Below are 8,813 nucleotides of genomic sequence, written 5' to 3' on the forward strand. Positions count from 1 at the left end.
ATCCATCAGTTCTTATTTAACGCTGAACTTGATAAGGTGATCTACTAAAACAGAAGAGAATTAAAAGATACTACAGAGGGAAAGCCTTTTCTTAATTCATTAATTTACTATATATTCTTCATTCATTTACTATTCACATACTAATATATGAGTATTTATTGTGTACTAAGCACTAGCAAAATAATTTTGTTTATATTAAAGCCTCCATTTCTTTTTTTTTTTTCCCCCAGAGTTCTAGGACTTTTAATCTGTCCCAAAATTGCTGAAGCAAAAATCATGATAAAACATTCTGCTTTCCTTTACACCCCCTAACGCAAAAAAACAACAACAACAACAACAACAACAACAACAAAAACAACTCCATAGGAGAAAAATGGTTTTGTACATGGGAAGAAACAATATAAATTCAAAACTTACAGATAAGGGTTAGCTCTATCACTCATCTCTTTAAAAAATTTATACGAATATCCAGTCAACACCAACAGTGTTATCTCCCTTGAAATGTTATCTATACGGATTTCCAAGTAGACCACAGGGCTGTATACTGTCTTGGAATTTCCTCAGAAGGCTCTGGCATTGATCAGGTAACAGTTAAAACCCCAGAGTCCTTTCTTTTAAATGGAAGAGGGAAAGACAGGGATAGAAGAAACTATTCAAACTTCGTCTTCTTTCCTTGTGGCTTGTGGTCTCCTTCTCTTCCTCTGCCTCCTTGGAAGCCTCCTCACCCTCCAAAGCCTCCCTGGCCTCTGCCACCAAAGCCACCTTGGCCACCTCTGCCACCACCTCAGCCTCCAAAGCCACCTTCACCCTTAGGTTTGGCCCAGCCCAAAGTGACTTTGTTTCCATCAATTTCACCATCTTCCATGGCCTCCTTGGCAGCTTTGGCATCTTCCTTGCTGTTGAAGTCTACAAAACCAAACCCTTTGGAGGATCCAGTCTCCCGGTCGGTGACTATCCTTGCTCGAATAGAGCCATCAAACAACTCCTTTAACGTCTCTTCTGTGGTATCCTCAGAGAGACCTTTGACAAAGAGAGTTTTGGATGGCTGGCTTCTTGCATTAGGTGATCCCCTGGGTCCTTGCAACTCCACTCTGATGGCTCTGCCGTCAATTTCTCTTTTATTACATGAATTTAAAGCTTCTTTAGCATTTTCAAATGAAGCAAATTCTATAAATGCATACCCTTTAGATTTGCCATTTTGGTTCTGGGGCACCTTGGTATGAGTTGCCTTCACAAATACTTCCTGAAGAATATGTTCTGTTGCACTATAGAAGAAGTTGCTTAAAACCAGGGTTTTTGATTCACCACTCCAAGTGCTATTCTTTCCACCTCTATGGTCTTGACTTTGACCTTTCTCTCCAGTGTAGTACAGAGAAATGGATCGCCCATCTATCTCTGTTCCCTGCTTTTCTTTTTCAAGGTTTTTTCTGCCTCAGCTTCTGTCTTAAATTCAATATAAGCAATCCCTTTACTCCTTCCATCCTTGCTGACTAATCTGATCTCCACAGCATCTTCAAACACTTTTTAATTCATCCTGAGTAACTTTGTAAGGCAGATTTTTAGCCAAAAGTGTTCTTGCATCTCGATCTTTCTTACTGTCTTTTTCCTTTGGTTTTTCCAGTTTAATTTCAGTGCCAAAGACTTTTAAACCAGTGAGTTCCAAGGCTTTTTCCAGGTCTTCGGCAGATTCAAAATCCACATAGCCAAACTTCCTAGATACACCAATTCTGACATCGACAACAGCAAGATTATTTTTAGCAAAAAGATCACTGATACCATTTTCAATTCAGGAGAAGATTTATTGAAGTTCAGGTTTCCAACAAAAAGATTGAAAGAAGTAGTTGGTTCTGTGCCTTCCACTTTTTGTTTCTTGGCTTCAGGAACTGCTTTTTGTTTGGCCATTTCCTTCTTTCGTTTTCCAGGTGCTTCTTTGATAGGCTCTTCTTCCTCTTCCTCCTCTTCTTCTTCCTCCTCCTCCTCTTCTTCCTCCTCCTCCTCCTCCTCTTCATCATTGTCATCCTCTTCCTCCTCCTCTTCATCATCATCATCACCCTCTTCATCTTCAGCAGTGCTTTTAGCCTTCCCAGGAACAGCTTTTACTGGAGCTTTATTTCCTTTGGCTGGCACAATCTCCATAGGTTCTTCTTCAGAGTCATCTTTGTCCTCCTCCTCCTCCTCCTCCTTCTCATCATCATCGTCATCCTCATCATCTGTGGCAGGAGCAGCACCAAAAGCAGCAGCTGCCTTCCTCACTGATGGCTCATCCTTGTCTTCATCATCATCGTCTTCCTCTTCACTGTCATCTTCATCTTCTTCATCACTGTCTTCCTTCTTGGCATTCTTGCTGTTCTTTGCTCCCTTGCCTGGGGTGGCTGCTCCCTTCTTACCAGAGGTTGCTACCAATGCTTTGCCTGAGGTGCCTCCCTTTTTGCAAGGTGTTACCACTGCTTTGGCAGGTGTAACTGTCCTCTTGGCTGGCATAGCTGCTGCCTTTTTGCCAGGGGTGAAAACTGCTTTCTTTGCCCGTATGGCAACTGCAACCTTTTTTGTTGGTGAAACCATCATCTTCTTTGCTGGAGTTGTGGCAGCCTTCTTGCCTTTTTTCTGAAGAATAACAACCTCTTCACTGCTCTCATCGTCTTCATCTTCTGACATTTCCTCATCTTCACTATCTTCTTCTACCTCCTTTGGGGGAGGAGCCATTTTCTTGGAGTCACTTTGATTTTTACCGGCCTTTCCGAGCTTTACCATGATGGCGGCTTATGACGGCGGAGTGTGTGGCAAGTGGTGCAGACGAGCCCAGAGGAACCTAAGCACCGTCGATGGCGGCCGCTAATCCCTGAGCGCATATGCTTGGCTGCCAGCTAGCGCTCAAGACTGAGATGAAAGCAAGCCTCCATTTCTTAAAGCAACCTTATTAGTAGGTCATACTAGCTTCATTTTGCCAAGAGAACACAAAGAAAAATCTAACATTTTTTGGAGTTGAGCTGTAGGAGTTGCTTGTATATTCTCGAGATTAGTTGTTTGTCAGTTGCTTCATTTGCTATTATCTTCTCCCATTCTGAAGGCTGTCTTTTCACCTTGCTAATAGTTTCCTTTGATGTGCAGAAGCTTTTAAGTTTAATTAGGTCCCATTTGTTTATTTTTGCTTTTATTTCCAATATTCTGGGAGGTGGGTCATAGAGGATCCTGCTGTGATGTATGTCAGAGAGTGTTTTGCCTATGTTCTCCTCTAGGAGTTTTATAGTTTCTGGTCTTACGTTTAGATCTTTAATCCATTTGGGAGAATGGCATTGAAACATGTGTAATATCATATATGAAACGAGTTGCCAGTCCAGGTTCGATGCAGGATACTGGATGCTTGGGGCTGGTGCACTCGGACGACCCAGAGGGATGGTATGGGGAGGGAGGAGGGAGGAGGGTTCAGGATGGGGAACACATGTATACCTGTGGCGGATTCATTTTGATATTTGGCAAAACTAATACAGTTATGTAAAGTTTAAAAATAAAATAAAATTTAAAAAAAAATCTAACATTGTTGAGTGCTACATTTATGCCAGACATTGTTAAAATTGCTTATACATGTTACTCTGCACAACAATGATATAGGTAGGAATTAATGCTTTTTCAACTTTCTATAAGAATTCATATTGCAAAGATACATTAAGAAACTTGTTCAAGGTCACTCAATTTAGAGACTCAAGATTAAATCCTATGCAGTTTGGCTTCAACATTTATTCTCTTGAACATAATGTTAGAGCTGTTTCTGTGTAAGAGATCCAGGACTCAGTCTCAGAAATCTTAGCTGCCAAGGCCCATTCTTTAAATGTTACATTATACTACCAACAATCTGTTTCCTGTAATGGCAGATTAGGTTGTTTTTGACTAGCACTTACATTAGAAAATCTGGACAAGCTATTTTTTAAAATGTATTCAAATGTTTGGGGAACCTTCCAGAGCAGTGAGGAATTATTATAGGGTTTGAAAAAGGAGAGAATAAAAACCAAAAGAACCAAGATTTGGGGCACTTTAATTATTAAGTTATGTGCAGATTCAAAAATATGGTGGCAAAGAGAAACTGCATGGAATTGTTGGTATACACATAGGATGAAGGGAGAAATTGCAGGCCAATACTTTCAGTTGGGACACAATTAGGAACCTTAAAAATAAACCTTAGGAGAAAGAGGTAACCATAGATTGACCTGTTTTTAATTACCTCAGCACCTTATTAGATTCATCTTTGTTCTAGCTGCTTAACAAAAGCAAAACCAAAACCTTTCTTAAAGTAAGATAAGCATAAGATAATGTATGTGTGTGTGTGTGTTTGTGTGTGTACTCAGTCATGCCCAGCTCTTTCTGATCACATGGACTGTAGCCCACCAGGCTCCTCTGTCCATGGGATTTCCCAGGCAAGAAAACTGGAGTGCCATTTCCTACCACAGGGGATCTTCCTAATGCAAGGATGGAACTTGCATCTCTTGTGTTCTCTGTATTGGCAGGGGAATTCTTTACCATTGTGCCACCTGGGATGTGGTTAAAGGTCTAATATAGGTATAATTCAAATCCCATATAAAGGAAAGTGATAGTACAAGAAAGAATTAAGATGTTAATGACTAAATATTATCTAAAATATTCAAGTTAATGATTGAAGAAGACCTGAGAATCCCACCCAGGATAAATGCAGCAAAAATTATATTTAGGTTCATCATATAAAAGCTGGTAACATAAAAAAATGTAAATCTCTTTAAACTTTGTTTAGTTGATTAACAGTATTGAGATAGTTTCAGGGGTACAGCAAAGTAATTCAGTTATGCATATACATATCTACATTTTTCAAATTATTTTCCCATTTAGGTTGTTACATAATATTGAGTAGAGTTCTCTGTGCTACAAAGTAGGTTTATGTTAGTTATCCAAGAAAAAATGTAAGTCTTAAATACATTGGATGTGCATCCTAAGTCACTTAGTCATATCCGAGTATAGCCCGTGAGGCTTCTCTGTCCATGGGGATTCAAGAATTCTGGAATAAGTTGCCATGCCCTCTTCCTAAATAAGCTGGAGATGATGTTAACAATAATGTTATCTCTTCAAAGAAACCAAAATAACACCAATAGTTAACTTTTTAACAGAAACAATGGAAGCCAGAGGACAGTATCTATAAAATACAAAAAACTAATAACTGCCAACCTAGAAGTCTATACTCAGGTAAAATATACTCTGTACTCATTTAAAATATACTTTAAGCCTACTTAAAAGTCACTTTTAGACAAAAACTTAAATAATTTGTTACAAGTCAACCTGTATTCTTGTCTGGAGAATCCCATGGACAGAGGAGCCTGGCAGGCTTCAGTCCATGGGATCACAAGAGTCAGACACGACTTAGTGACTAAAACGCCAACCTGTATAAAAGTAAATATTAAAGTATCTTCAGGAAAAAAAGAGCAGACTTCTCTGCAAATGTTCCTGATTTGAAAAGTGTAGGACCTTAAAATGGGGATAGGGAACATATCAGTGGATACTTCGGGAAATCTTGTACTTATTTCCAAAGAACACAGACTTCGTAGACTGAATACAAGCTAAAGATTGACTATATCTATCCTTCAGCCCCACTCAAGTGTGGCCCTAAAAGACAAAACAGAAGTGGGAGAGGAACAGCTTCCAAGGGACAGTTATAACTTAGGGACACTTTCAAACACACAAAAAAGTGGCTAATACAGAGTTGGGGAAGAGAGGGGGAAGTCAATGGTTTGATCAGGTGTTTGTGAGCAAAACAATTGGAAGATTGGAAAATTCATCTGCAGTGAGGCATGATGCTGAGACTTTAGAAGTATGCATAAGTGTGAACATCTTTTACCCATATTAACACCCAACAGACACATTCACCATCAACAACCAAGTGGATTGAAAGACAGTCAGTTGATGTCAGCAAGCCTCTAGTCATAGTTGGCACAATGAATACATGAGCCCATCATTCAAATCCTGCACTGTAGCTTGAGGAAATAAACTATTAGCAAGTTGATCAACAGAAGGATGATTTGTCTTGATGAGTTTTCAAGTTGCCTTTTCTTCAGAGCCTCATAAAGCAATGTTAAGTGAGCTTATAGGATGTTCGATTCACCCAGACAGGATACTTGTTTTAGAATAAAGGACCTACTTTTCAGCAAAGACGATGTAGTGGGCACATAGTGATGAGATTTGGTGTCATGTAACAGTAACCAGAAAACACCAACATGATAGTGGCAGAACCGAATATGAGCGCCAGCTCAGAGAGAATAGCCCGCGGGGCCTCCTGGGTCATTGTGCCATTGTAACTTCAGGGTTCACAAAGACCATTATAACAGATATCGCTTGGTCAGATCAGATCAGTCGCTCAGTCGTGTCTGACTCTTTGCGACCCCATGAATCACAGCACGCCAGGCCTCCCTGTCCATCACCAACTCCCGGAGTTCACTGAGACTCACGTCCATCGAGTCAGTGATGCCATCAAGCCATCTCATCCTCCGTCGTCCCCTTCTCCTCCTGCCCCCAATCCCTCCCAACATCAGTCTTTTCCAATGAGTCAACTCTTTGCATGAGGTGGCCAAAGTACTGGAGTTTCAGCTTTAGCATCATTCCTTCCAAAGAAATCCCAGGGCTGATCTCCTTCAGAATGCACTGGTTGGATCTCTTTGCAGTCCAAGGGACTCTCAAGAGTCTTCTCCAACACCACAGTTCAAAAGCATCAATTCTTCGGCACTCAGCCTTCTTCACAGTCCAACTCCCACATCCATACATGACCACAGGAAAAACCATAGCCTTGACTAGACGAACCTTTGTTGGCAAAGTAATGTCTCTGCTTTGGTACTTTGTCACAATAGACAAAGTATGGGTCCAGAAGTCAATATATAGGAATGTTCCTATTTGCCTTTATTCCCAGGGATTCACTTTGGAAATTTGGGCTTTATTCCCTACAAATTCTGTGCATATAGAGATTCTGATTTCCATAAAGCTGTTACCTCTACTGGGGGAGAGAAGCAAGGGACCAGTAAGCAAGGAAAGGAATAATATTCCAGTATGGAGAAGGTAGGGTAGCTGTTACACCACTAAGGTGGAGAAGAACATTTTGGCACCAGGTGACACACTGCAGAGATTCTTGATACCCCCTTGCTCCATTTGGACTCAATTGCCCAAGTACAGTAGCATCAGCTTGAGAAATTCCTGATGACTAGAGACTCATATCCTTCAGATCATCCCACCAGGTGAGCCTCTGTTAGAGGTGATACCTGAGGATGATTGAATCTGTCTAGAATGGGTATTAGAAAAAGGAAATAAGTTTGAGTTGCTATTCTAAGGCCAGCTGCTGTGACAACAGCTTTAGAAAATCTTGCAAACATTTCTTGTATGGGTTTCCTTAGGAAAAGAGAGCAAACAAACCTGAAGGAACTATTCCTAGGTGAATACATTAATACTATCAAGTAGGAAATGGCAACCCACTGTAGTATTTTTTGCCTGGAAAATTCCATGGACAGAGGAGCCTGGCAGGCTACAGACCATGGGGTCCCAAAGAGTTGAACATGACTGAGCCATCCACACAATACTTTAATACAAAGTAAATAGACCTTCCTGGGTAAGGGGGTGGATGTTGCAATCTGTTGCCCGGGCCCACCCCATTCATTTGAGACCGAGGCACTTATTCTTCAGATGCCAGGAACTTTGGCTATTGATGGCTTAATGTTGAGTCTCCATGAGGATTTCCTTCAGTCAAAGGGAGTTATCTCACAGAGCTATCTCATTATATGTTTGCCTCAGTTGATACAGGAGGGGGGATGAAGGGCCTGTCTCAATTCAGACATTTCTTAAATACTGTCCCAGGTGCTTTGAAACTTACTTGTAGTTGAGATTTTCTGATTCTCCCAATTGTGTTTCTCTTGAACCCTCACATACCAAGAGCTTTCCCAAATATATCTCCTGTTTGTACATATCAGTTTCAGAACCTGTGTCCCAGGGAGCCTGACCTGTGATGTGAATGATATAGCTACATAGCTTAATCCATAGTGTAAGGTGGGAGTTAAGGAAATAATTAGTATCAAGTAAACAAATGATAGGTAATCTGGAAAAATACAAATAAGTTTGAGGCAGAATAAATCCACAGAGTAGAAACATCAGCTCCTCTGATTTTCAGGTGCTTGGGAATCAGTTTATACACAGAGAGAACTCAGAAGAGAGCAGAGTTTGGAGAGATAATCAAGGGTTCACTTTGGGATATAATTTTAGTTGCTTTGTTATCTCTCAGACCGGTGGTATGTAGACAAGGTTGAAAGCATGAAATGAGAAGCAATTATTTCAGAGGACTGTTATTCTAAAAAGGGGCTCAAGTTTCATCCACCTCATTGGAACTGATTCAAATGTATTCTTTTTAATGGCTGAGTAATACTCCATTGTGTATATGTACAACAGAGGGATGGTACGGAGAGGGAGGAGGGTTCAGGATGGGGAACACGTGTATACCTGTGGCGGATTCATGTTGATATATGGCAAAACCAATACAATATTGTAAAGTTAAAAAATAAAATAAAATAATTAAAAAAAAATAAAAAGGGGCTTCTTCCCGTGACTCTATGTTAAAGAACCTGCCTGCCAATGCAGGAGATGTAAGAGATATGGGTTTGATCCCTGGGTTGGAAAGATCCCCTAGAGGAGGGTGTGGCAACCCACTCCAGTATGCATGTCTGGAGAATCCCATGGACAGAGGAGCCTGGCAAGCTACGGTCCATGGGGTCACACAGAGTTGGGCACAACTGAAGCATCTTAGCATGCACGCATGTGTGCTAAAA

At 40.7% G+C, this 8,813-nt stretch overlaps 1 pseudogene; it reads right to left on the minus strand.

The window, feature by feature from the left end:
- Positions 1-649: 649 nt before the first annotated feature.
- LOC129624166 (nucleolin-like) lies at positions 650-2,779 on the minus strand (annotated as a pseudogene).
- Positions 2,780-8,813: the final 6,034 nt, after the last annotated feature.

The sequence above is a fragment of the Bubalus kerabau genome, chromosome 12, assembly GCF_029407905.1.
Source record: "Bubalus kerabau isolate K-KA32 ecotype Philippines breed swamp buffalo chromosome 12, PCC_UOA_SB_1v2, whole genome shotgun sequence".
Classification (NCBI taxonomy): Eukaryota; Metazoa; Chordata; class Mammalia; order Artiodactyla; family Bovidae; genus Bubalus; species Bubalus kerabau.